At 36.9% G+C, this 25,921-nt stretch overlaps 2 long non-coding RNA genes across 6 annotated transcripts; one reads left to right on the top strand and one right to left on the bottom strand.

The window, feature by feature from the left end:
- Nucleotides 1–4,335: 4,335 nt before the first annotated feature.
- Nucleotides 4,336–9,717, bottom strand: LOC147507390 (uncharacterized). 5 transcript variants are annotated; one of them, XR_015217638.1, is made up of 6 exons: nt 9,178–9,717; nt 8,992–9,083; nt 8,755–8,850; nt 6,292–7,092; nt 6,138–6,194; nt 4,336–5,470 (listed from the first exon to the last, which is right to left on the bottom strand). It is a non-coding gene; the product is annotated as an uncharacterized LOC147507390 (long non-coding RNA). The 5 variants fall into 5 exon arrangements; XR_015217639.1 differs by lacking the exon at nt 4,336–5,470 and adding an exon at nt 5,588–5,977; XR_015217641.1 differs by lacking the exon at nt 6,138–6,194 and having other exon boundaries at nt 6,840–7,092.
- LOC147507389 (uncharacterized) lies at nt 9,404–12,768 on the top strand. The gene is made up of 4 exons (XR_015217642.1): nt 9,404–9,475; nt 10,479–10,534; nt 11,502–11,559; nt 11,658–12,768. It is a non-coding gene; the product is annotated as an uncharacterized LOC147507389 (long non-coding RNA).
- The last annotated feature ends 13,153 nt before the right edge of the window (nt 12,769–25,921 follow it).

Raw genomic sequence — 25,921 nt, 5'->3', positions numbered from 1 at the left:
AATATGGAAGAATAGAAATCATCACATTTTCAGGAACAAAGAATGCTCGGTATCACAAACAGTCGGGGAGATCAAAGGTGTGTCGTGGTATGGGATGTCCAATTCTAAGGAAAGGCGACAGTTGGAATTTGGTACTGGATTGGCCTTGAGTGATAATGGCCGACTCCGAGGGAGTAATATTCTAGGGATGCTATGTTCTTTTGTTTCCCTGTATGTTTTCCTTTTAGTTGCAGAACGTACTTGTGATGTTCTCATTCACTATCAACAGTGCTTGCACTTCCTTTCTAATAAAATCTACTTATAAAAACAAAAATAAAGTCTGAAGCTTCGTAGTTCATATAGTCTGATGAGCCCATACACCACCAATGCTCCTTTTCGCACAATTGGATTAAAGCCCATCTCCAAGACCTATTTACAGGAAAGAAGGCCATTAACTTTAGCTCCTATGAGCCCCACTTCATTTCTCCGTTGAAGCTGAAGAGGTAACTCCTTGCACGCTGTAGTACGTTTCAGCAAAAGACTTATAATGTGTTTCATTCTATTTTTCATTTTAAACTATGAACTCTTTATTCATCACTAGAATGTAGGATGAAAATTTAAAGATACTGATAAAGTGATAAGTGCGTGATAACAAAATGTTTGGTATGTGTTATGTGCACTTGGGCATAGGCACATAGCCCAGTTGTTGATGTGTCTAACGTTTATATCATACAAATGACAGGACATTAAATCGTGATTTTGGAAGGATAGGATAACACTATGTTCTAACACGTACAATAATTTTCTGTTAATCCTTTCATGTAGGAAATTGCAGTAAAGTGTAGGTGCACACATACGTAAGTGCGTTTTAACTAAGATTATAATTTACGTTTAGCATCTGTATGTAACGGATGATCTCAAGTGGTGACCAGCTTTTCCATGCTCACGTACTAACATAATTCAATAATTCACTATGCTGGCCACTTGGCCATGGCCAAAGAGTGAGACACATCAAAACCTTTGCCGTGCTTCCCACTTATAGGCTATAGTTTAGTTAGATTGTTAGAACTGAAATAGAATTAACACTTTTTTCCTTTTGTCATCCAAAGACAACCGCCCTTGCAACCAAGTAAACAGCACGAGACACACTTGAAAACATAGGGTCCCCATCTCTCAAGCTTTTTCCCAACATATTTGCCATGACCTCCTTCCTCGACTGGAGTTTCTCAGCATCCACATAGTCACATGAAGATTCACTGATTGTTTCAACAATTTCTGCTATACCCACATCTTCGACTTGGTCCAGCAGCTCAGTGAGTCGACCAACAGAGTTGTGTACTGCATTTTCTACATCTGCAGCACTGGTTGCTAATTTCTCACTGACAAGAATTTGCCGGAGAACCAATATACTGCACATTTCATTAAATTAACATATATACTAAAGCAGAGAGTTCTAGGTGAGAAAAGTAGAGACCTCCAATAGAAGATTTTCTCTCTCCTAGGTGGCACTCTAATATAAGAGTTAGTCTGTTCTAATAGCCCCTACAATGCCACGTAGACTTCTCTTTCAATTAAAACTCTTGACTTCTTGAGAAACCTAAATATCTCCAAATTGGCAAAGCTTTCTATACTGCCTCTGCTTATCTTTTTCTCGAGTCTCGACTTATATATATTTTTTTGACAGGGCATAAAATATTTAATATGTTGATAGAAACAATTAAAGACGGGAAGATTGGTATTGAGATTTTTTTTCAGAGATAATAAATAAGAAGATTCAATCGATTAGATGATCCTCAATGTTGATGATTAATGTTCTCTTGGTGGCTCTTCTTGCATCTTACTCTAAAGAAACACCGTCTGTTTTAGCAGTGGAAGTAGTCATCCAACGTGAAGCTATGGATATCAGATGGGCCAGTACCAACCCTGCCAACAAACATACACGCACAAAACAAGAAAAAATAAAAAAGATTAGATGAACTCCAGAAAAACTAGAGCTATGAATTATGTCATGAGGATAAAAGTGCTTGAACCTCAAAAGACCGAGTAACATTCAATCGGAAGGCGTGTAAAACTCTAAACCTTGGGTTTCCCAGCCTTCAATAAGTCTTCAGTGTATGGTACTGAACCACATAAAGTGAGATCCAAGAGTTAGTTTCCTTTCTAAACTAAAAAATGTTCCAATGACCAAGTATATATATGTGCACTGTGTGTTACTACCATAATATAGCTTAAATATCTGTACAATCTAAAACTACCAGAATATAGCCGTCTAAACCATACATACCAGATTCAAGATAACCAACATAAATGAAAATGCCAAAGAATCAAATGGTATATCATCCAGACCAAATAGGCGAGATTCTAGAGACTCGAGGCCGGGCGAAAAGTGGGGAGTCTTCAATTTTGCTCAGAAAATTATATAAGTCTGCTCCATATGCAACATCAGTAAATATACATAATCTTTACAGAGTCCACAACAAGTCAGTATCTAACTCCACTTTGAAGAAAATAGGTTCTGTACAACACAACACACATAACTTCTTTGAAGAGTTTGAGTGTATTATGGTATTTTCGGTATTTCCACTTTCTATAAAATAGGTTCTGTACAGATAGTCGAGGGGTTCGAGTGTATTTTGATATTTCCAATTTCGGTTATGTACAAGTCCAATCTCTTTTTCGGATTAATTGACAAACAAAATAATACAATTGAAATTTCTATATATATTTTTAGTCTTGCTTCTCATAAATCCCCACACAATCAAGTTCTTTACTTCGATCTTCCCATCTATACTCTCAAGAAACGACAATTTGCTCTTGTATAGGTGAGATAATAAGCTATATATATAAGATCTTTGAATGTGTAAGCTATAGATTGTATATATATAGTACGAAATTGCAACTTGCTCCCCCAAGAAAAGGTAAGATAATAAGCTATAGAAGATCCTTGAATTTGCAAGCTATATATTGTCTATAGATAGTCGATATATATTCAAGAACATCAACACTTTGAATGGGGTTTTTGTTAAGAGATAGTTGTGTAACAATATAATTTTAACTTGAATCCTCGGACTTCCTAACACTACTACAAAAATGCACATAGATAGCATTTATTCAATAGCACTTATAAAAAAACGCTATGAAATTTTTGCTGATAGCGTTTGGTGATTTAGTGCAATGAGTCTTTCTGGCTTGGACAACTTACAATTGCGTTTAACGGAAAAGAGCTATAAAATTGATCGCGTTTTTGGACATTTGCTATTGCAGGCAAGTCAATGTTTGACTTCAACGCACCCAATTTTATGCCGCTCAAAGTAAAATCCCAAATTCAAGCCCGCGGTCTTTTTTTCTATTTTCCCTCTTCCAAATTTAATAAAACACCCACAGAGAAAACCGCCACCATCACTCTCTAATCCAAACCCTATTTCCACCACCTCCAATCACCTCACCACCACGTCCAAAACCGTGCGACCACCTCCAATCATCCCACCACCATATCTACCACCACCGACCCATCAAAAATCTTTTCTCTCCTTATTTTTAACAAGAAAAGTCAATTCTTTTGAATTTTTCGAAGGTTCTTTGAATGTTTTGCAGTGAAGGCATCGCCTTTTCTGGGTTATAATCATATTCTGCAAGTAAGTTATCTTCTTCTTCTTCTTCTTGTTTTTGGTTGTGGAGTAAATTTGTTAGAACCCATGCAGCACCGTAAATGGGAACACCATATTTATGGGTAGATAATATAGACACACTCAAAATTGAGATCCAAATCTCTGAAGAGGCAGAACTTGATGTGGTTTTTGCTTCTTTGTCTGCAAAGCTGAAACTTGAAAACGAGTCAAAATTGGTCAACCAATTTTTGGGCCAGCTTCACGCATACTTTGGGTTAGGCCTTGAAGTGTGTTGCCTAGGCCTTAAGCCTAATTTAGTGTTCATCCATCATGAGCTCATGGCCTCATTCTGATGTGTTTGTGCTCATTCAGTCAAATTGAAATTGTTGATTATAGACGATTTAAGGTTTAGTAATTTTTCTTGTGCGATTATATGTTTAAGTGGACATTTACGTGAAGTTTAAAACAACTTTGTAAAAGATGAAGAATAAGTAGTGCCATATGGAACCAAATCAGGTTGTCTCTAGATGATTTTTGATCAATGAACAGTCATTGAATTTCTGTCATATATAAATTAGGATAAGAAGTTACTCTCTATGAGGTTCATTGAAATCTCAAAGAGTCAAAGAAAGAGATTGCATTCACTAGAATCTAAACGTCCAAACCACTTCTCTATGGAGTCTCATTAAATATCTCATATTTCCTACTCACGAAAAACGATGACAATTTATGATGTACAAGGATTTATAAGACCAGCCACAAATATGGTCATTTTGTGTCTATTAGTAGAGGTTAGTCATGGTTGATAAAATATGTGTTTGATATAAATGAAAGCCTTAAGTATTTTATCTTTATTGCAATTTTACTTCAATTGTTTTAAGGACCCTTTTTTTTTTAACTTAGAGGACTGCCACCAAACACATACACAAATTGTAGTTACACGGGTCAAACTTTATTTAAGGACCCTTTTTTTTTAAGCAAAGAAAATAATTGTGAAAGCAAGTTATGTCCAATAGTTTCAATTATCACTTAATAATCAACTCAAAGGAATCAAACTTAAACACCGCATACATTATAAATGAATGAGATACCACATACTGTGAAAGAAAGTGAGAAATGGAGAGTGCACAATCTTGGTGGTTAGCTTTTCTGTTTGGTGTACTACCCTTGTTTGTGTGGATACTTTGATCATGGAATGAGTTCAGGTTCTCAAGTCCTCTCAAAGCTCACTCTGGCTCTACTAAACTGAAGAAGACATACCAACTAGGCATTACATAGATAGTGGCTGCTAAAATTTAATTAATAAAGAGAGAGTTCAAGCATTAATAACTTCACTAAATAACTTACCATACATTGTGATCTAAGAAAGTGATTACTCCCCTTCCCTTCCATAACAGCAGACATTAAATTATTTTCCAGGTTAAAAGTTCTTGATTCCGAGTTTCCACTATGCCTTATAATCTACATTAGTCCTCTTCAGTTAATCCAAAGTCTAAACTACTAGTAACTAATCTTTATTGAATTCAATACCCCTTCCAGTAAATAAACAACAAATTACACTAATTGGAAAAAAGGGATTACATCCATATCTGGAACAAGGACAGTCCATTTTCAAAAGACTACAAGAGATTGGATTTTAATTAAGACTTCTGAATATTTTGGCCTAATACAAATAGAAAACAAGGCAACCCATACCTTGGAGTAATTCATGTGAAGTTTTTAAGCACATGGTCACACATGGAAGAGTCTTTATGAAAGGTTGTTATGCAAATGGGCTACAAGAAAGTTCAGGTTCACAAAGTTGGTTTCAAAGGAGCCATATACCAGTGCGTGTCTTGCACAACTCTTCCTTGCACCTTCGTTCTGCAACGAGTGGAAATAACCTGAAAGTTTCGAATATAACTAAAAAATGTCAATTTCTTTATAGTGAACATATATTCAAGGTTTCCAAACAAGAAATCAGATAAAACCTAATGCAAGAGTAGGAGATTTAGGTCTATGTTTCAAAGCTTACAGTGGTCACTATGTTTAGCCATGGTTTTAGGTGTTAAGGGAATAGTTTGACAACTTTCTTCAGCTAGAACAAAAAATTGAATGGCTAACGAACTTACTAGTAACAATGCTTAGTTCTGGTTCTTGAATTGTGCTGAAGAATGAATTCAAGGTTTGGTTAAGACGGGGTTGCCAATTGTTCTTGACAAAAACATCTGAGAACTTAACAAACATCCCTTCTGCTTTTAAAGCTTAGTGATGAGAGATTATAGGTAGAATAGAACAAAACAGATTCACCTTCATTCTTATACCAAGTTGAACCTACTAGGAATGCATTAAAACAAGACATCCAATTAATCCATCCGATATCCATTATTGTCAGTACATTTTTCATCATCCTGCTCGATCTTATAACCAATTCAAACAAATGCCGCCATATTAATATCACTTTAGAAATGCAATGAAACAGAGGCTTCACAAAAAAATTGTTGACAAATGAAATTAGGAAAGAAAGAGTTTTCAGAAAGACCAAAAGTTGCAATAGAAATCACTACTTACAAGTTCTACCTCCACCAACTTTTGGGTTCATAAATCATAATCCTTGAAAACTTGGTGCTGGTGAAGAATGAATATATTAGAAGAGTTTCAGTGATTCACAAACGAAGAGAAAGGAGAGAGATCATTTAAATTGAAGGCAGTCGAGGTCAATTACCACAAAAATTTGAAGCCATACCCAAACTCGAGTTCGATCAACGTTGATTATCCACGGTGTAGCCATAATTGAGTTAAAATGCTCCTGGATTTAGGAAACCCCAACTAAACTCGAAAGCCCCAAGGGAATAATTTATTTGATGTGTTGCCGAAAATGGAGTCTTTTGTTTTTGGTAACCGTCTAGGTGTCTAGTGAACTTGTGGTGCGGAACATAATAAGTTTGGGTAGTACTAGTTATCTACTTTTCTACTGAATCCTCTTGTAATTGTTTATCAGAAAACAGTGACTTACAAGTCTCCACACCCATCTGTATATTGTAAAAAAATATTTGGCACTGTTCACAATACACCCGTGACAAATACTTGATAAAAATAGTGACAAAAATCCTATTCTATACTAGTGTGCTATGTAGTCACGTATTAGCACAACCCGAGTGAAAAAAATCCTACACGCACTTATAGAATGAGATACATTTAACCACCAAAATAAATCTCAAATTATTTAATAAGGAACCAAAATGCAAAAAGAAGAAAAGATATAACACTTACCGATGAAAACAGATTCCAAATTTGTCACAAAACTTCTTAGCTGGTATTACTACTAATGGTGTAAGAGTGATCCAGAACCAGTTGGCGTTGCTCTTGATTTTCAACCTTAACAAACCAGATATTCAAACACAGCCACATGAAAAAAATGTCTCTAGCACCGTGAGAAGATGAATATCCCACAAGGGGAGATGGACTCAAGTGTGAGACCCAGTATGAACATTTGTGATTCCATAGAATCAATTAACTAGATTTTCTGACAAAAGTAAAAACACATTATTTCGGTAACATATCAACATAAAGTGTAGATTATTCTATCAAGGAACCAATAAATATGACTAAAAAACCAATCTGTTAAGGAGTGGAAAGTTAATTACTCAATCTAGAATACTAAGATTCCACCATGCTTCCAAGTTCAGCTTCTTATAAATTGGCCCACTCTATGTACGTTGAACTCAAAGAGTCCTCATTACTCATCAGTCAATATTTAGTGACTAAGCACCATGCTCATACATAATACCAAACCCTTTTTAATCTAGATTATAGGTCCCCCCTCTCTCTCTCTCTCTCTCTCTAACTAAGTCGTGTACCTGGGGTCGTCTTTGACACCAAATCGGCTAACGGCCAATACTCCTTCACACCCAAGTTTTCAAAAAGCGAAAAGCTATTTATTTAACCAAGAATTTCCCCTCCCCCTCCCCCTCTCTCTCTGACTAAGTCGTATTACACGGGTCGCCTTTGACACCAAATCGGCTAACGGCCAATACTCCTTCACACCCAAGTTTTCAAAAAAGCGAAAAGCTATTTATTTAACCAAGAATGCTAATAGTCAACAACCCTGCAACTATATTATACACTATATACTCATAATCAATATTTGTAAATCTAAGAACACAATCAAACACCATACATTGCAGTTGAACTGAAACCCCAATAAAAAACTAGTCATCCAAAAAGTAGTATCTGAGTTTCAGAGCACATGTTAATCTAGGATAAGTACAAGAACACTATTAAAACAGAAAAAATGAAACACCTAAAAAATACAATAACAATTATAAACTACACTAATTCGAAGTTAACATGGTCTCAAATTATAATAAATAGTCGAACTTAAGGTCAAACAACCACAAAGCTAAAAATTGAAGTTTTACGTCATTCTAGATGAATGTCAATTCTTCATTTATCGAAGCTAGAATAAAGATGATTCTAGCCAGAGTTATTTGAAGAAGTATTGATATAGGGAACTGCATTCATCTCAAAAGCACGGTTTTAAAGCCAAAGAGTCAAACTCCAGTCCCATGAACTAAATTTCTCCAACCTTCCAAAAATATCACGTTACACTAAAGCTTATTCTACCAGAACATCACAGTTGGGAAACAAAGACAAACTATACTAATGAAACTCTAGAAAGAACAATTAATACAGGAGAAAACACGTTGTCGCTTCTGAAGTCAATTCAAACATTTATAAAGTTAACGTGTAAAATCAATTCATATTAAGTTTTTAACCAATTTATCCAAAAATATCTCCGTATGCTCATAATGCATATGCACAGTTCATATGTTCTGTCTTCCACATTTCAGCCAGATCAAGAACGTTTCAAGCCAGTTATTGAATGACAGTTTAGTATAGGGAACTGCATTCATCTCTAAGGCACAAATTTAAAAACCAGAGAGTCAAACTTCAGCCCCATGGAATAAAACAGAGCAAACCTACACTTAAAAAAAACACACTATCCATGTGAAGAATACTCAACACATGCAAGGCAATCAAACAAGTAATATGTGACTCAAATACATATTTCCTGGCTTATATTAAAATCAATTTACTAACTAGAACATAATAAGCTAAACAGATGTTTGAGTGCTTATAAACTATTTTGAAATATTAAAATAAACTAGATGTGACGAAAACAAACCTGATCTTCTTCAAGCGCTCCAAATCATCTCTGAGTTTCATGTCCAATGCATTGGAAACAACTTGGGAATACCTGCCATCCTTGTAATCCTTCTTCCTGTTCAAAAACCAATCAGGGATCTTAAACTGACGAGGATTGGCAACAATCGTCATAATGTTCTCAAGCTCAGCAGCTGACAGACCACATACTTTTATGCTAGCCACCATTTTCAAAAAATTGAACCTAATAATTTGTTACCTTGGTTAAAGCAAGCTTCCTTCCATAGATAGAGCAATTTTGTGTTGAAATAATGAATAAAGGTTTGTCCTTTTGGGTAAGAAATCAACTAACTTAGAAGATCGACCAAAAAACAATTCTCATCAGTCATGAATGATAACTGAGGAAGATTAAGAAGAAAAGAAAAAGAAATGGAAGAAGAATTACCTTACACGGCTCTTGGTAGTGGCGACAGCGCCAGCAGTTCACCCCATTTTCCCCTTTTGTTTACAACTTTTCTTACTAGCTCAAGGAGTTAGGGGTAGTTGACCACTTGACCTACTAAGTGCAAGTTGAAAAAATCCCGCTGAAATTTTTGCCCTTTTTTTCTTTTTTGATTCGTCACACTTGTACATTGAAATTCATAAGTCTTTTTTGGAACATTTATTGCAGAGGAATAAGCCACAAGGAGAAGAGACAATTGAGGCAGAAACTGTTGTCACACTTGAGAGAAGAGAACCATCAGGTATATTGAGATGATAGGATGATCGATAATGCTTTGTATTCTCCTTTAGCATTCATTATAGTGTATAGATTCCAATCAGAAATTATAATTTGATACTACAATTTAAGTAATGTAGTTCCGATATCCACTAGTTAAGATATTCGTTATCTCCAACCGTGTAAGTAATGAATGGTGAATAGTTCATTATTTGTGAACATTCGTATATAGGAAAACCATAGTGAACATGTGAATTTACATTTCAATGTTTGGTGATAATCATTATTGTTGTAGTTGGATTAAGTGCAATGTATTTATGGTAGCAAATGGCTGGCTTGGTTAATGATCATTACACTATCAATTTGGACGTTATCCCATATCCAGTACATGTGCACCATCAACTCCTATTTTTGTCTTAATAAGCACCATAATCGTCCTGTCTGCATGTATTAGAGTGATTATGTTTCCAACAACACAATTTCGTTCCCCAACAGATTTTTCAATGCCATGTCTACTTTTCATACCCTTTTCTGGTTCTCAATTTTCAATGTTTGTTTTAAAATATATGGGACAATTTGTTCATGTAGCTTGCTGGTGTGTCCTTTGCTAAGGCCATTTTCATTTTTCACGTTTTTGTGTATTTGGGAAGAAACAAAGTCTAGAGATATAGAAGAGCATAACAGTAGCCTGTTAATAAATTACTCCAACCTGCAGCAAGTGTTATAGAGAGGTATAAAGAGTTTTGACTCATCACACTGAGTAGATTGTTCAGAATATTTAGCAACCAGTGAACTAGTCTCTTTTTCTCTAATTCTTTACATATTAGATAGCTCTTTCTTATTTGATCGAACTTTTTAAAGGATAGTAATTATTGCCATAGATCACAATTATATCAGTGCAAGACTTTAACTAACAAATGCTGTGATTTGTTATTTATTTCCACCTTGATAAGTTTCTTAAGTTAAAGCGTGATTCTACCATAGTGTCTTCCACAATACTCTTATGCTATGTTCTGTTTTTGCTGCAGAGACCACATTAGCTTTACTTCGACATCCAGATTATTGCATTTCTAGCTATTCATCTGTAAGTACCATTTACCTTCTAATTTGCTTAGTGGTCTGCATATGCTAAGGTTTAGTTATATCTGCTGCACATTTTAATTGAACTGCAAGTTCCTCTTTCAAATTATTAACTCCACACCCAATTAGTCAAAACTCAGAAGTAACAATCACCATGAGATGAACATTGCGTTTTTCGTATGCCGTTTGGTCAACAAGTGATTTTAATGTTTTATTAATATTTTTCTACAAGATAACTTGAATCATATTCTTTTATCATTAGAATGAGAAAATTTTATGTCCTACTCCTTCGTACTTTGTACCGAGCAAACAATTGAGGTTGATTGATGTTGTAGTTTTCTTGGTTTGTCAAAGGAAAAAATATATATTTAAGCACTTATTTCATGTATTGATGATCATTTTTTCGTGTATTGTATCTCTTTAGTGAATTATGAAGTGTGGTGTTTGTTTCTCGTTCGTATATTTGATATTTTTAATTAATTATGAATTGGGGTGTGTTTGTATGTTATGTTGAATCGTTTGTAATTAGTGAATTATGAATTGGCCGGGGTTCTATAAGTTTAAGCCAAAATCATTAGTAATTAGAGAACGTGTTGAACAGGCATCATTAGTTAAGCTAGTTTTTTTTTTTTTACTTATTTATGTATGCATGTTTATTGCTTGTCGCTACTACCAATAACTATGGTCTATGTGAATGGGTATTACAGTTACTAAATTTCACTTTTTGATTGTAGCTTTCTTTTATTTTGGTTGTAACTATTGGTGGTTCATGTTTACTTAATCTATGGTTTAATTGTTGCTGGTTCAAGTGGTGATCATTGATGGTTGTGATGATGGCTTCTAGTTTCAGCAATGTAGTTTAGCGTGCTTCTGTAGGTGTAAGCTAAATAATTAAGGAAAACTTAAATTGAGGGTTTAAATGTAGATACGTGGTATGTAGAACGACTTAATTTTTGGTTTTGTCAAATCAGGTTTGAAGTTAGTAAGTGGTAGTATAATGATGGATAAAGCTTGGGTCCATTGGAAGAGGTTCTAAAATGAACTCCCTATATTGCTTTTAGAAAATTTGATGTATGTTTACCTCACATTTTGGTGAATTTAATTTTTTTTGTTTTTATCTTTAATAGAAATACAGTAGAGTATAGAAGAGCGGTTGAGACGTTTGTTGAACTCGCGAAAAAAAGAACAGGAGAAACGAACCTGAGATGTCCTTGCAAAGTATGTCAGAACTTTCATCGTGGAAATGATGATAAGGTCATCGAACACTTGGTAATAAAAGGTATGGATTTGACGTATAAGACTTGGTTCTGGCACGGGGAATCACTGGATTCAGTGCAATCTGGTATAGAAACTACAGAGACATGTGAATTACGTGAAGCTACATTTGAGCATGAGAATGCTTTTGAACCAGAGATTATTGAAGAGAGAATGGGTGCTGAGTTTGAAGTGTTATCTGAAAATGCTGAACTCCCTCTATATCCAGGTTGCACCAAATACACAAAGTTGGCGGCAACAGTTGTCTTGTACAAGCTTAAAGTTACGTATGGTGTTTCGGATAGTTTTTGATGGGCTTCTAAGGGTATTACAAGATATGTTACCAGTAGGGAACACCATTCCTGACTCCTCATACTCAGCAGACTCTTTAATCAAGGAGTTTCAGCTCGAAGAGAAAAGGATACACGCATGTGTTAATGATTGTTGTCTTTTTACGGATGAGAAAATTGATAAGTGTCCAAAATGCAAATCTTCGCGATGGTTCGTGGATGAGAAGACCAATGAGATTAAGGAAGGTGTTCCCGCAAAGGTGTTAAGATATTTTCCTATAATACCAAGGTTTAAAAGAATGTTTCAATTGCCAAAGTTAGCTGAACAGTTAAGGTGGCATCACAACAATAAGAGTACAGATGGTAACATGCGACACCCGGTAGATTCTGAGGCATGGCAAAAGGTCGACAAGAAGTGGTCATTGTTCTCTGCAGAGCCACGCAACCTTAGACTTGGTCTTGCTGCTGATGGAGTTAACCCATTTAGTAATCTTAGTTCAACACATAGTTGTTGGCCCGTCATGTTGTGTACGTACAATCTCCCGCCATGGCTATGCATGAGAAAGGAACATTTGATGCTAGCATTATTGATTCCTGGAAAAAAGCAACCTGGAAATGAAATCGATGTATATTTGAAACCACTTATAGATGATTTAATGGAGTTGTGGAATAAGGGAGTGGAGGTTTACGATGCATTTACTAAGACTATCTTCAACTTAAAGGCAGTACTAATGTGGACTGTGAATGATTTTCCATGCTTGGGAACTTAGCCGTTTGCGACAAAGGGTAAAACTGCATGCCCTACTTGTGGTGTTAATACAAATTCAATGTGGCTGCCTTTTAGCGGTAAAACAGTTTATATGGATCATAGGTGCTTTCTCCCGCCAAATCACTCATTCCGGAAGAAAAAAAGATGGTTCAATGGAAAGAACGAGTATCGGGAGAAACCTAAAATTATGTCTGGTTCAGAAATTAAGCTTGTGGTGGACAAAATAGAAAATGACTTTGGAAAAGAAAGAAAAGAAGATGTAGGCGAAACAAAGAAGAGGAAGAGGGAAGAACCGATTCTAATGTGGAAGAAGAGGTCAATATTTTTTGACTTGCCTTATTGGGAGGTAATGCTTTACACTTTCTTTATCTATATATATTTGGAAGTAATTATTTAGAAGTCTATGTTGACCAATCTCTATGCACTAAGATGTCTATAAGAACTCATCACTACGCATTTTAGATACATGCTAGTCTTTAAAAGTTTAGAAAGTATCTTCCAGCCCCAATGGTCCTCCACCCTCTTGGATAGCCTAAGTAAGCCAACTTTATTTTTTTTTTAGCAGTAATAATCATTTTTGGATTTTTCAGCATAATCCTTTGCGTCACAATGTAGACGTAATGCACCAAGAGAAAAATTTGTGTGAAAGCATTATTGCCACATTATTTAATGTGAAGAACAAATCAAAGGACCATCTTAAGTCTCGTCAAGATTTGCAAGAATTGGGAATTAGGCATGAATTGCATCCAGAAGTTCGTGGCAAGAGAACTTATCTTCCACCGGCACCACACACACTATCAAAAGCTGAAAAAGGATCTTTTGCAAGAGATTACAAGATTTAAAGCTCCCTTATGGCTATAGCTCAAATATCGGGAGGGTTATTTCAGGGGATGAGTTTAAGATTTCAGGTCTTAAGTCCCATGATTTTCATGTTTTAATGCAACAATTGTTGGCTGTTGCGTTAAGGGGACTTCTTCCTAAAGGACCAAGGACTGCAATTTTTCACTTGTGTGCCTTTTACAATGAATTATGCAAAAAGTCGTTAATACGGAGAGACTAAAAAAGCTTGAGGGAGACGTTGCAGAGACTTTGTGCATGTTAGAAAGGTTTTTTCCTCCATCCTTCTTTGATATTATGATTCACCTAACAATTCATTTAGCACGAGAAGCGCAGCTTGGTGGACCAGTTCATTTGCGTTGGATGTATGCGTTTGAAAGGTGAATTGAAACTCATTTATAAAACTTTAATGATTATATTCCAATACTTGTTTCTTGTTTACTATTAATGTTATTTCTTGTCTTTAGATACATGAAAGATTTGAAAGGATTTGTCAGAAACTTTGCAAGGCCTGAGGGTTCCATTGCAAAGTGCTATCTTGCGGAAGAGGGCATGAGATTTTGTAGTGAATTTATGAAACGGACCGTTGAGATAACTAATCGGGCTAAGTAAAATGATGGTTTTGCAAAGCGATGCAATACTTGATGGAAGGCCAAATTCTAAAGGAGTCTCGATTAGATTAAGTGAAGAAAGGTTGCATGCTGCCCATCTATATGTGTTGTTCAATACAACTGTAGTCGAGCCATATTTTGAGTGAGTATGGTAATAATTATTGAAATTTAGAGTTTTGAAATGATGCACCTTACCTTTTTCCATTTTTTTTTGTTTAGGATGCACATGGATGAGTTACGGAAGAAAAACAAACAACTCTCAAGAAATAGAAATTTGTTGTGGAAGAGACATGTGGAGAATTTTTCTAAATGGCTACGTGAGAAGGTTCAATTGTGACTTCTGTGTGTTTTTTTGTTACCCTTTTTACATATATACATAGATAATAATCATATGATATTTGTGCATGAATTTGGGCAGATTGTAGACGACACTAGTGAAAATATCTCACAGACATTAAGGTGGATTGCTAATGGACCGAGAAAGCTTGCAATGTCATATTCTTCTTTTATTGTCAAAGGTCAACGCTACCACAAGAAAAGTGATGAGAAGTCCAACCAAAATAGTGGTGTTTCACTTGAGTCAACAACCATGTGTAGATCTAGTTCAAAGGACAGAAACCAAGTCATGAACAATGTTTCTTACTATGGGGTCATCAAAGATATAATTTTGCTCGACTACATTGGCTTTCAAGTCCCTCTTTTTTACTGTGATTGGGCAAATGTAGGAAATGGTGTCAAGGTGGAAGATGGATTTACTTTGGTTAACCTCCATCAAGGACAACGCCAACTCGAAAAAGAACCATTCATTTTAGCATCACAAGCGAAACAAGTGTTTTATTCAAGGGACAGCAGCGATTCGAATTGGTATGTTGTATTACAAGCACCGCCAAGAGGCCGTCATGACTTGGATATGTATGAGGAGAATGTGGATATATTCTCAGTACCATTAGATGTTTCGAGAATTGACAAGAACATTGCTGATGAAGATGGTAGCTATGTTAGAAAGGACTGTGAGGGGGACTATGTGTAGCGCATGTACTTTCGGCAAATTAGTAAAATATTTTTTGGATTAATATTTCTGGTTATGAGTTATGGTTGTTTTTCCTATTAATATCAGTATTTGATTTGTTTGGAACTTGGGTTGTTTGTGCGTATTAGTATGAGAATCGGTTATTTGTTCCTATTAATATGTGTTGTGATCTGTTTTTGGCACTTGGGCATATCAGTTTTGTGTCCTGATGTTTTCTGCCACATTATGCGTCGTTGTCATTTTAGGATTTTGACAAGGAAGTTAGGACTTAGGACACTTCAAACCAAATGTCGAAAGCGGAGGTAAGATTTTTTTGTTGATCATGTTTGTATATACACATGTTTCTCATTTAACATCATTTTTGTTGGTATGTTGACAGAGTTCAAAACAAGCTAATAAAAGGAAACTGAAGGAAAAAAGAGCTATTGTAGCTGCTCTTAGGAATTCCTCAAATGGTGGGATACGCGATATCGATTTAAATGATGGTAGCCCACTAACCTCTCAAACCAATGACTTCCACTTGTCAAAGAAAAATCATGTGTATCGAGAAAGTCTAATTCTAAGAAGAAGAATAAGGTAAAGACACATGTCCTTTTATGAAACGCATATTAGTGCACACATAGAAGTATTCAACACCCACACAAGCATCCCCCAATGCAGCACACACACACAAGCATTCCCAATCCCAATTCACTCCCAATCCCCGATGTTGCACTTTAATTCGATCTAAGTGTGTTTTATGTTAACAGAGTGTAAAAGGAGCAACTAAACGATCTAAGATGAGTAAAATGGCCAGCCGAGATACTAACGACGTTGATCCCACTGATGGGGACTTTAGCGCGGAAGAAGATGCCCATGATTTCAGTGAAGACGACGAAATAATCCCAAATTCTTATTCTCATGGTAGTAGAAAGAACCCTACTTCAAATGAATCTCACAAATCAACAAAGGAGGGGGGTTCTACAAAGTCTAAGGTGTTGTTTAAATATGTTTTGCTTAATATTTTTGTTTATATATGTTAGCTATTCGTGTTTCTTTTGTTAAGTGTTGTTTATAACTTACTATAATCTTTTGTTTTCATTTAATGGGGTTTTATCATAGAGTTTCAAAAAAGTTGAAAAAAGATCTAGGACAAAAATGGATTCTTCTCATGACTCAAGTGATGAAGATTATTGTAGCGAATTTTAGGATGGAAGTAAGGGTACTGCCAACCGAGCCAAGTCAAAGGGACCACTGATTGAAGAAGAGAGTGAAGGAGATTCTAGTGATGAGGATGCTGCTATCGGCTCGGATGAAGAATCTGAAAGTGATGAGGATGATCCTTATACCAAAGAATCTCACCAATCAAGCAAGACACCAAGAGGTCTTTGTAGATCCAAGGTAATGGCAACCGATAGTGGATGTAAGTTACCGTGACCTTCAATGCGATTGGGCAGCTGTAGGAGAAAATTCGCACAAGTTTTCTTCTTATTTGGGAAGTATTGCATCTGAGATGGTGCCACTAACTTATAGTGATTGGAGGGTAATCGAGAAAAAGTACAAAGATCCTCAGATTGGCAATCGGTTTTGGTAAGCACAAGTGTTTTTGTTTATTTTTTACTTTGCTTTTCAATAAATATATATAGTTATGATGGTGGGGTTGTCAAAACATTTTACGTACTATTTCTTATTTCTTGTAGCAAAAATTTATCTTAGATGAAGGGCGCAGAACTTATGCCCTCCAACAAATTGGAAGGTTGTGGCGGGCGCATAAATCAAGATTGAGGGGAAAGATAAGAATTTATAAAAAAAAAAGAAGAAGGACATTGCATGTCTCAAGCCAACAGACTGTGGTTTACCAGAATGGGAGATGTTTCTTAAGCAAATGTCAAGGAGAAAGTTCATTGTGAGTGACTTTGGTGATACTTTGAATATCCTCATAGTTTGAAATATGTTATTTAACTCTTTTGTACTGCAGCTGAAGAGCCAAAAGTTTCAAGAAATGAGGGAAAATCAAGAACTCCCTCACACATGTAGTCGACAGGGCTATGCACGCCTAGAATACCAAATGGTAATTAACTATCATATTTGCGCAACTTTGTTTTTGTGTATGTATCTTGATTGTGGAAATTCTTATCATGTAGCAAAAGGAGAGTCCAAATCCCTCCTCTATAACTAGAGTTGATGTTTGGTGCAAAGGACACACTAAGAAAAGTGGCGAACCATCAAATAATATCGTTGCAGAACGAATGGTAAGAATAGTTAAATTTTCTAACTAGAATTATAGCCATAATATATATCAATGATACCTATTTGTTGAGCTTTGCTAAATTCTATATATTAACGTATCAAATGTGATTGGTGTAGAAAAAGATGAAAGAAATTAGAGATTCAGCAACATCAGATTCTTTTAACCACTCCATACAAAATGATGCCCTTTCACAAGTACTTGGACCTGATCGTTATAGTCGTGTGAGAGGTAAAGGAGCTAGATTAACTCCTTCAAAATTAGGTGTGGTGTCACAAGACAAACAAATGGTCACTCAACTTCAAAAGGAGGTACTAACGGTCAAGAAGGATTTGGTTCAAATGGCCAATTTGGTGAATACTCAAAGTGAACTTATAAGAAACTTACTTGCTGCTATGAATACTCAAAAGGCAAGTGACTGATGTACAAATACAATAGCTGATTTGATATTTGTTGTCTCGGTAGTGTACTCGACTTGACAATCTTAATATATCTGTGTAGGGTGAAAGTCAAAAGTTGGATCGAAAGCAAGTGATATGATCAACTAGTGCTCCAATTACTTCACTTTCACAGGTATTTTTTTTAGAATCTTTAAAGAAAAGTACTGCATATCTTAATTAGTAGACTAACAACTAACTAATGGTTCAATCTTTCTGGTTAGGGTCAAGGCATAGGTAGTGGTGATCAGGGGATACAAACTACTCCACAGGTAAACTATTTATTTTTGCAAGCATGGGTAATTTGTGGCTTACTTGGTATGGCGTGATATTTTATCGAGTTAAAAAGGTCATTATGATGCACTAGGGCTGTAAGATTAGAGTTAGTGTTCTTAAGGTGTTGGTGAAATTATGAACTAGGTATAATATCAATGAAGCTCATAGTAGGTACATTTGTGGCCAGTGCCTCTGCTCTTGTTATGTTTTCCCTATACACATGTATTAAGGAAAGAAAAACAAGTTCTGCTTGCATGTCTTGTATGCTCTTCCTCCGTTTCTTTGCTTGCCTTAGGTATCTCATACCCAGCACTCTAATGTTCCAGCAGGCCATATTACTCATTTAAGGTTATTAGGCATGGCCCTCACCACTCATTTAAGGTTATTAGGCGTGGCACTTGTACCAGGAGCAAATACTGCTCATTCACGATCATTTTCAGCAGAGACTTCGAGGGGGGGCGCGCTTATAAGTATGGTTGCCCATCCACCATTGTTGGCTTGATATATTCCAAGTTCTCCTTCCCTACTGCCTTGCGGCCAATCACTTCCGCCCATTAGACTGCCTCCCCATAGCAAACCCACCTATTTCGGGAGTGGGATTTCTGACGAGAAGCCCTGGTCGCTTCTAGTGACCCTCAGTGGGATTGACTCGGACCCTCAGTGGTTCTCTGGGGAAACTTCAGACTCATCCGTTCAGCTCTAGCGACGTGAAGATCATCAATTGCTGTCTGACGAGAAGCCCTGCTCGCTTCTAGTGAAGCCCTGGTCTCGGAAACCTTCTGGCTAGCCCCCGCTAAAAACCATAATTCATTTGGAATAGTCGTTGTTCGACCTTCCCCATCTCCCCTCCTGGGACCGGATCATCGTAGAAAGTCGATCTTTCGAGGCCTCAAAGTCCTAAACGAAGTATACAGACTTTGAGAGCATGCCTCTAGATCATCTAAAGTCCGATTAGTCTCCAATGTCTTCGTCGGTGAGTAGGCATAGTGGAGCTAGCCATTGAGGAACTCAATCGCTAGCGGTGGCAAGGCAAGAAGAAAACACTTGCAGCAACTCCTTCAGAACGAAGCAGCCATGCACAATCACTTAAGATGTTACGTTCCGGGCCTCTCTTTGGGGAGAGCTCCTTCGCTACACTCCATCAGATTCAACACTTAGCAGCCAACTCTCTGACAACTCAAAGGCGCACCTAGGAGCTAACTACACAACCGGATAGAGGAATACCAATTAGGCCTACACTCCCCTTGACCCTAGCTGTCGAAAACACATAGCTTATATGAATCACACAACTGTAGATCATGTTCGGAAACAAGATGGTGCCACGCTAGATAAAACCACAGTGCCCTTTCTCACGACGAAAAGAAGATAGAATCTATTCACGATTTGTAGCGGCATATCTTGACAGAACAAAACTTAACTTTACAGTGATTTGTAGCGGCATATTCGAAGAGACAGGAAGCTGTCCCTACTTCCTATTAGCAATCGACAAGTTAGAACCCGAAAAAGAAAAGATACTAGAAATAGACAAGAGAACAGAACCTGAAAACCCACCTTGATTCGTATGATTCTTTCATTACTCGGCGGTTGCTTGGCTATTGCGGAAAGTCACTTGGTCTATCTCAACAGAGCCTTTGACAAGATACACACCACGACTCTATTAGTCCGAGTCTTATAGTAGAGTCTTTGTGTATAGTAGTTACTATTGTCATTTTTAGTAAAACGTAGAAGTAGAGTTCATTAATAGTGCCTATTCTTGTCTTTAAATTAAAGGCTTGGTCTCTCTTTCTCATTTGGTTAGATTTTTGGTAGCCTTGTGTGTGTGCTCGACCGATTATTCAACTATATCAATGTGCATTTCCCGGTTACTGATTCAAGAAGCTCTAAAGTAGCTTATCTATCTCCCCGAGCATTAGGCTAAATCAAGTGGCTTAGCTTGAACTTTTGTTAAAGTTACAATCCCTGCAGACCTCGGAGGAGATCGACCTCAAGCGCCGAAGAAAGACTCTTGCTTCATGCGTTCCACCAATCATATTCCTACGCCAACCAATAGTGAAGTTGAGTCGCCATCGAGTTAGCAAGCGTCACGATTTCAAAAACTACGCAAATGGAGGATCTTTGCTTCATCCGCCGGATGCCATCCTTGCCTCTTAGGAAACTAGATCAACCGCTTTAAGCTTACTATCCGGTCCGGTCGAGCTCTCTTGCTGCAGATCCGTGCCGTATAAAGACCTCTATATAGAAGCTTTCTCTCTTACGTTACACATCTTGAGTCCCTTTCGCACACTAAGTGACTTCATCCTTGCTTATGCCCCGTTGTTTGCTTGGCCTCGGCCTCCTATGTTTGCTCAGTAGTTTAGTTTGCTTAGTGGGGCACTCCTGCTTCAAAGCCGGTAGGTGTCGCGCTAGTTCCGTACCTTTAAAGTTCCCCGCTTTCACCCATTAAGAAGTCGGGGTGCCAGTTCCCAGCCCGGAATTACTGACCCAGGAAGGGAGGCAAGGGCCCACTCACCAATCTCAAAACCAGTGAACCTAAGGCCGATTCGTTTGCATAGTTGTAGGCAGAGCGACCCGGCAAGAATTCATCAACCACTAGCTAGCAAGGAGAGAGCTTTTACAGCAGCTTCTTGCACAAAGACTTCCTACGCATAAGACTGATACAGCGACTAACAGCTACTCACACCGGCTAACGGCTACTAACTTCGCCCATTAGCGGCAACAAAAAGACGGTAACACGGCTATACTAACACACCGGTGACAAACTGGAACTCCTAGAGAGGAGTTTACTCCCTTGACAAAACTACACCTAAAAAGAACAAGCTAAAGATGAACTCTACCCAAAGAAGAAAACGGTTAGCGTTAAGCAATTCCACAACGTCGTATAACGCCAAGGTTTGGGGCACTTTGCCGAAGTCTGGTATAATCATGTATTTGTGTTCTTCCCTCCACCTTCTCCTCCTTCGATCCGATATAGTTCTGCTGGGCTTCTAATGCTTGTTCTTCACTTGCGATTTGCGGTTCCCGAACTATCTTCCCCAGCCTGCCGATATCGTCATCAGCCCAAAGAGCTCTTCGGCATTTGGTGGTTGTTTGCTCTCTCTGCGTTTCCGGTAATGTTCTTGTTTCTGGATGTAATGTTTCTCGAGTTCGTACTCCTGGTCCTTCAAACCCGCAAACTTTATTCATCGTGTCTCTTGCGTTTCTTGTTTAAACTTGCGTTTCCTCTGGCTGGATCTTTCTCTCATTCCCGATCACTCCTCCCTCCACGTCTGTTAAGTTGTATCTAATTGACTCCTTCTGCTCATTCTCTTGACCTTCATACAGTCCTAAGACAATTTCCAAACCGATCTTTTCGGTCTTCTTTGTTGGTTACCCAACTCTCATCAGGTCCGACTTCTGTTAGGTTTAGCTAGCCTTCTCCTAAATCTCTCCAGCGATCCTACTCCATACTTAATGAGCCGACTTAATCAAATGACCCGATCAGGGGCTCGATCCATTGAGTTCAGAGCGGGTTATTTGGGTATGTTTGTTTCTTTAGTTATTTCTTAGCATGTGGTTTCGGTTGGAATATTCTTTTGCAAGTAGATTTTAGGAAGTATTATTATTCTAGTGTAGGATGATTAATAGATTGGATATTATTGATGACCTATTGACTTCGTTTCAGAACATAGAGCTTAGTTTGAAATTATTTTGTATTCCATTCTTGTACTACTACTTTCCATTTCTCTTATATATTTTCTTCAGGTTCACTTTGGAGTTAATAGTGGTGCAACAAGGTTTGCATTAGAGCAACAGGCAGTAAATGAAGCTACTTTTCGTTGCCCTGATGAGTTTGGATGGAAACCCCAGGTTAGTTAGTTCCCTTGTTGGCCATTGCATGATGTATTGCATTATTTAGTTCACTATTCTCCATATTTCATTTAACATTGATGAAGTACTTGTGTTTTAATAAAATCCAGAAAGCCCCAATCGTTCCTACAGATGGAAGTATAATCCGAACACGAGAGGTACGTGGTGCAATCTTAATTAGTTCATTTTGTGTATTGTATACTGTTTCCTTGGCAATGTTAATTCGTTCATGCTTGTGAGGCCATTTTGTGCGAACTAACGGCGGCTAGCTAGAGATCGAATGCTTAAGAAGATTGGTAGGGAGAATATATGCAAGTTGGTTGTGTATGGTCCGTCGGCAAACTCTCATTGTGCACTTCAAAAGGCTGCAAGCTTATGGATATATTTTTTTAATTTGTAGGGTCAAGACATAGGGAGGCATCATGGAATACAAAGTAATCCTCCATCTACTCTTCCAAATATAATATATATATATATATATATATATATATATATATATATATATATATATATATATATATATATCCCTAACCTTTGCTTCAGTTGAACTCTCGATCTGCAATAATCCACAAGCAGGTTTGCAACCATATGATTATCTCCACTCACATGCAAAACTTGAAACATGAGAGGACATAAGGAGTTATTATACTTAACCCTAGCCTTTGTTATTATACTGACTTTCTTTTTGTTTGGGTAGGGTCAAGGCATAGGGAGTAATGATCAGGGTTTACAAACTACTCCTTCAACCACTCTTCTGAGTAAAATATTTCTTTATGCAAGAGTTTGTCATATTTGATGTTAACTTATGGTTTGTATATTGAAATTAGTTAAACTTCATAAGGCAAGTCCCATCTAGAGGTTTAATGTATAATGGTGTAATGTAATATGTGCCTAAGACTATTCTTTTGTTTTGGAAATGTAGTCACATGGACGACAATGCAAATTGTTGAATTAAGGCTCCCATATGAATTAGTTGCTAAAGGACGTTGGGAGAGTGGCGATCCTTTTAAACCGGTGCATGGTGTACCTCTTGGAGATAATGCATCCAAAGTTTGGGTAGAGGAAGTTGTGAACGCAGAACCACGTCTTTGGAGAGAAAATTCTGAATTGCAGTTAGTGGGAGATGCTAAAGGGACCGCAATTGCATGGCCTTCAAAGCACATAATATTTACTGATCACCACACGAAGTAAGTCGACTGTAGCATTTTCTTTCCTTACTGAAAGAAACTTTTGTGAAAACTTGAATCACACTTTTTGTTTTTTTTGTCCTTGTACAGAATTGAATACTATCACATTTTTTGTTGTTTTGTCCTTGTACAGTGGAATTGAATACTATATTTTAGCTATTAATGAATGAAGTTAATTTTGTTTACCGTGTATTAGATTTTAAAGTGTATTTGCATAGTTGGTTACAACAATAATTCAAATAAAACTGAAAATGTTTATTTGCACAGGTGCATAGGTCTCTAAAATTTATAATTGAAAAAAAAAACTATGGAAATAGGGATAGCGCCTAAAGAAAACGCAATTGAATTAATTCATAGCGCTTATATAAAAACGCTATCAAAATTTTTATTGCGCTAAACTAAAGCGCTATCATATTTATAGCACTTATAATAAAACGCTATCAAAATTTACATTGCGCTAAGATAAAGCGCTATCATATTTATAGCACTTATATGAAAACGCTATAGATATATTCACAAGCTAAAAAAACAAACGCGCATTAAAAAATAATAGCGTTTAAAACAAAATCTTATCAAATACATTGCGTTGTTTAGAAAAACGCTATTAATAAAAGGATAGCATAGCCTTTAATAACGTTTTGTAAACGCTATCAAATGAAATTGATAGCGTTTTTGGCATGCCATCTATGCACTTTTCTGTAGTAGTGTAAGAAATCTTTCATAATCTACTATCAACAGAACGAACAGTTCATAAAAATTTCTCATATGCTATAGCTTAGACGTAGATGATGGTTTAGAGTTGGGGCCGTAATTAGCTTTTTTAGATCCCCCTAACCCCGGCCGAGAGATCTCAATATTATCCCCTTTGTTGCCACAAGAATCATCTAACTTAATCTGTCCAAATAAGCACAAAGACTCCAAGTAAGGCACTTGAAACTGCCTTAGCTTCAAACAATAACTCCGCTAAACTGGAGGTCAACCATGGGAATAGGCAAACAGTTGTTCCTCCGTGAAGTCTAAATAGTCCATCAAACACAGAAGTCATTGATTACATTATTTTTTTTTTAAAAGGCAATGTTTATGAGCTGGGAACTTTTGATATAAACCTTTACATAGGAGAGTATGCATAAACGTCTATTGGGATCCTCAGAAATTGTTGACCTTAACTCTTCACAATTTTTTTTTTTTTTTTTATCTTCACCACTGGTAATGCATAACCGACGACAAAGAAGAATTCATCATTATTAGCGATGATTATTGAAGATTTGCATTGTTTCAATTATTAGTTTGTTTGTTTACTTAAATTTATACAAAACAAGAGTCAATTAAAGAAATTATATTGTACGTTCAAAAATAGTCTAGACACTATGTTCTCTGCATTAAATCTTTTCCATCAAAAAGTGCTAGACCAAAACCACAACTGGAAATGGATGCCTTACCTGGACTGCATAGGACACATGTGATAGATTGATAGAGTACACATTGGAGCATAGAACATATTTGATCTTAATAGTGTTTCAGTACATAAACAATGTTAGAATATTGCGATCTATATACGCAAAATACCTAAAAGATCTCGGGCGTATGCCCGGGGTTCAAAATCTAGTTCTAACTATACTAAAGCGCTCCACGTCATGAATTTTGATATTTTGCATACTTTTTTCTCTCCCTCATGATATCATATTTTGCATGTTGTTCATCTTTAGGCGGACATGAATATCTAAGGAGATACTGATATATTTGATTTTCATTTTTAAATGTCTACCCAAAGTCATCCCTGTTGAAGTTATTGAGTTTCCATTGCTTAATGGTAGCATAGCACACAGTGAGTTCTTCGATACTGGACATCTCATTTTATTTAGTGTTATCAAAGAAAAAACTACTCATATCTTGCTTAAAAAGTCCACTACAAACCACAGCACGATTTAGGCAAATGAATCATTAACAAGCATCATGCGCTAGCTGCTAGAGTTGTGAACACCATGGTTTCCTAGCAGAAGCTTTATGTGAAGACACACTCATAACCCTCTCAAAACACAGGATTTAAGACACCCAGATTTTGGTTTTAGATCTTTCACTACCAAGCAAGACCACCAATACAGTACAAATGCATTTAGTTTTCGTTGCTGCTACGCACCCCCCACCCACCCACCACCCCCCCCCCCCCCCACACACACACACACACACACTCAGCAACCTGCTATTTGCTGAAGATCGAGAACTTCTTTTTGTTGTTGTTGGCAGACAAAATACACCACTTCCCACACTCAGCAACCTGCTATTTGCTGAAGATCGAGAACTTCTTTTGTTGTTGTTGGCAGACAAAATATAAGCCCCCACCCCCCACCCCACCCCACACACACAACACAACACAACACACACACAAACCAGCCTGCTATTTGATGAAGAGAACATAGCTGCTCTCCCTAACCACACCCCAAACCCTGATAAGTTGTTGGAGATTAATTATTGTTCACAGGACGGTAACTGTTAATATTTTAATTGAAGTTTTTCTCAACAGATTTACACAAAAGTCACCACACATTGATTATTTTTTAACTTTCAACAAAGTGCACCAAGAATGAAAGTGTTCCAAACAAGTCTTTTGTACTCATTTTTCTGTTCTT

This window comes from Coptis chinensis, chromosome 3, assembly GCF_015680905.1.
Source record: "Coptis chinensis isolate HL-2020 chromosome 3, ASM1568090v1, whole genome shotgun sequence".
Classification (NCBI taxonomy): domain Eukaryota; kingdom Viridiplantae; phylum Streptophyta; class Magnoliopsida; order Ranunculales; family Ranunculaceae; genus Coptis; species Coptis chinensis.
The sequence above is the reverse complement of the archived record's forward strand: the minus strand, read 5'-3'. Positions and strand labels throughout refer to the sequence as shown.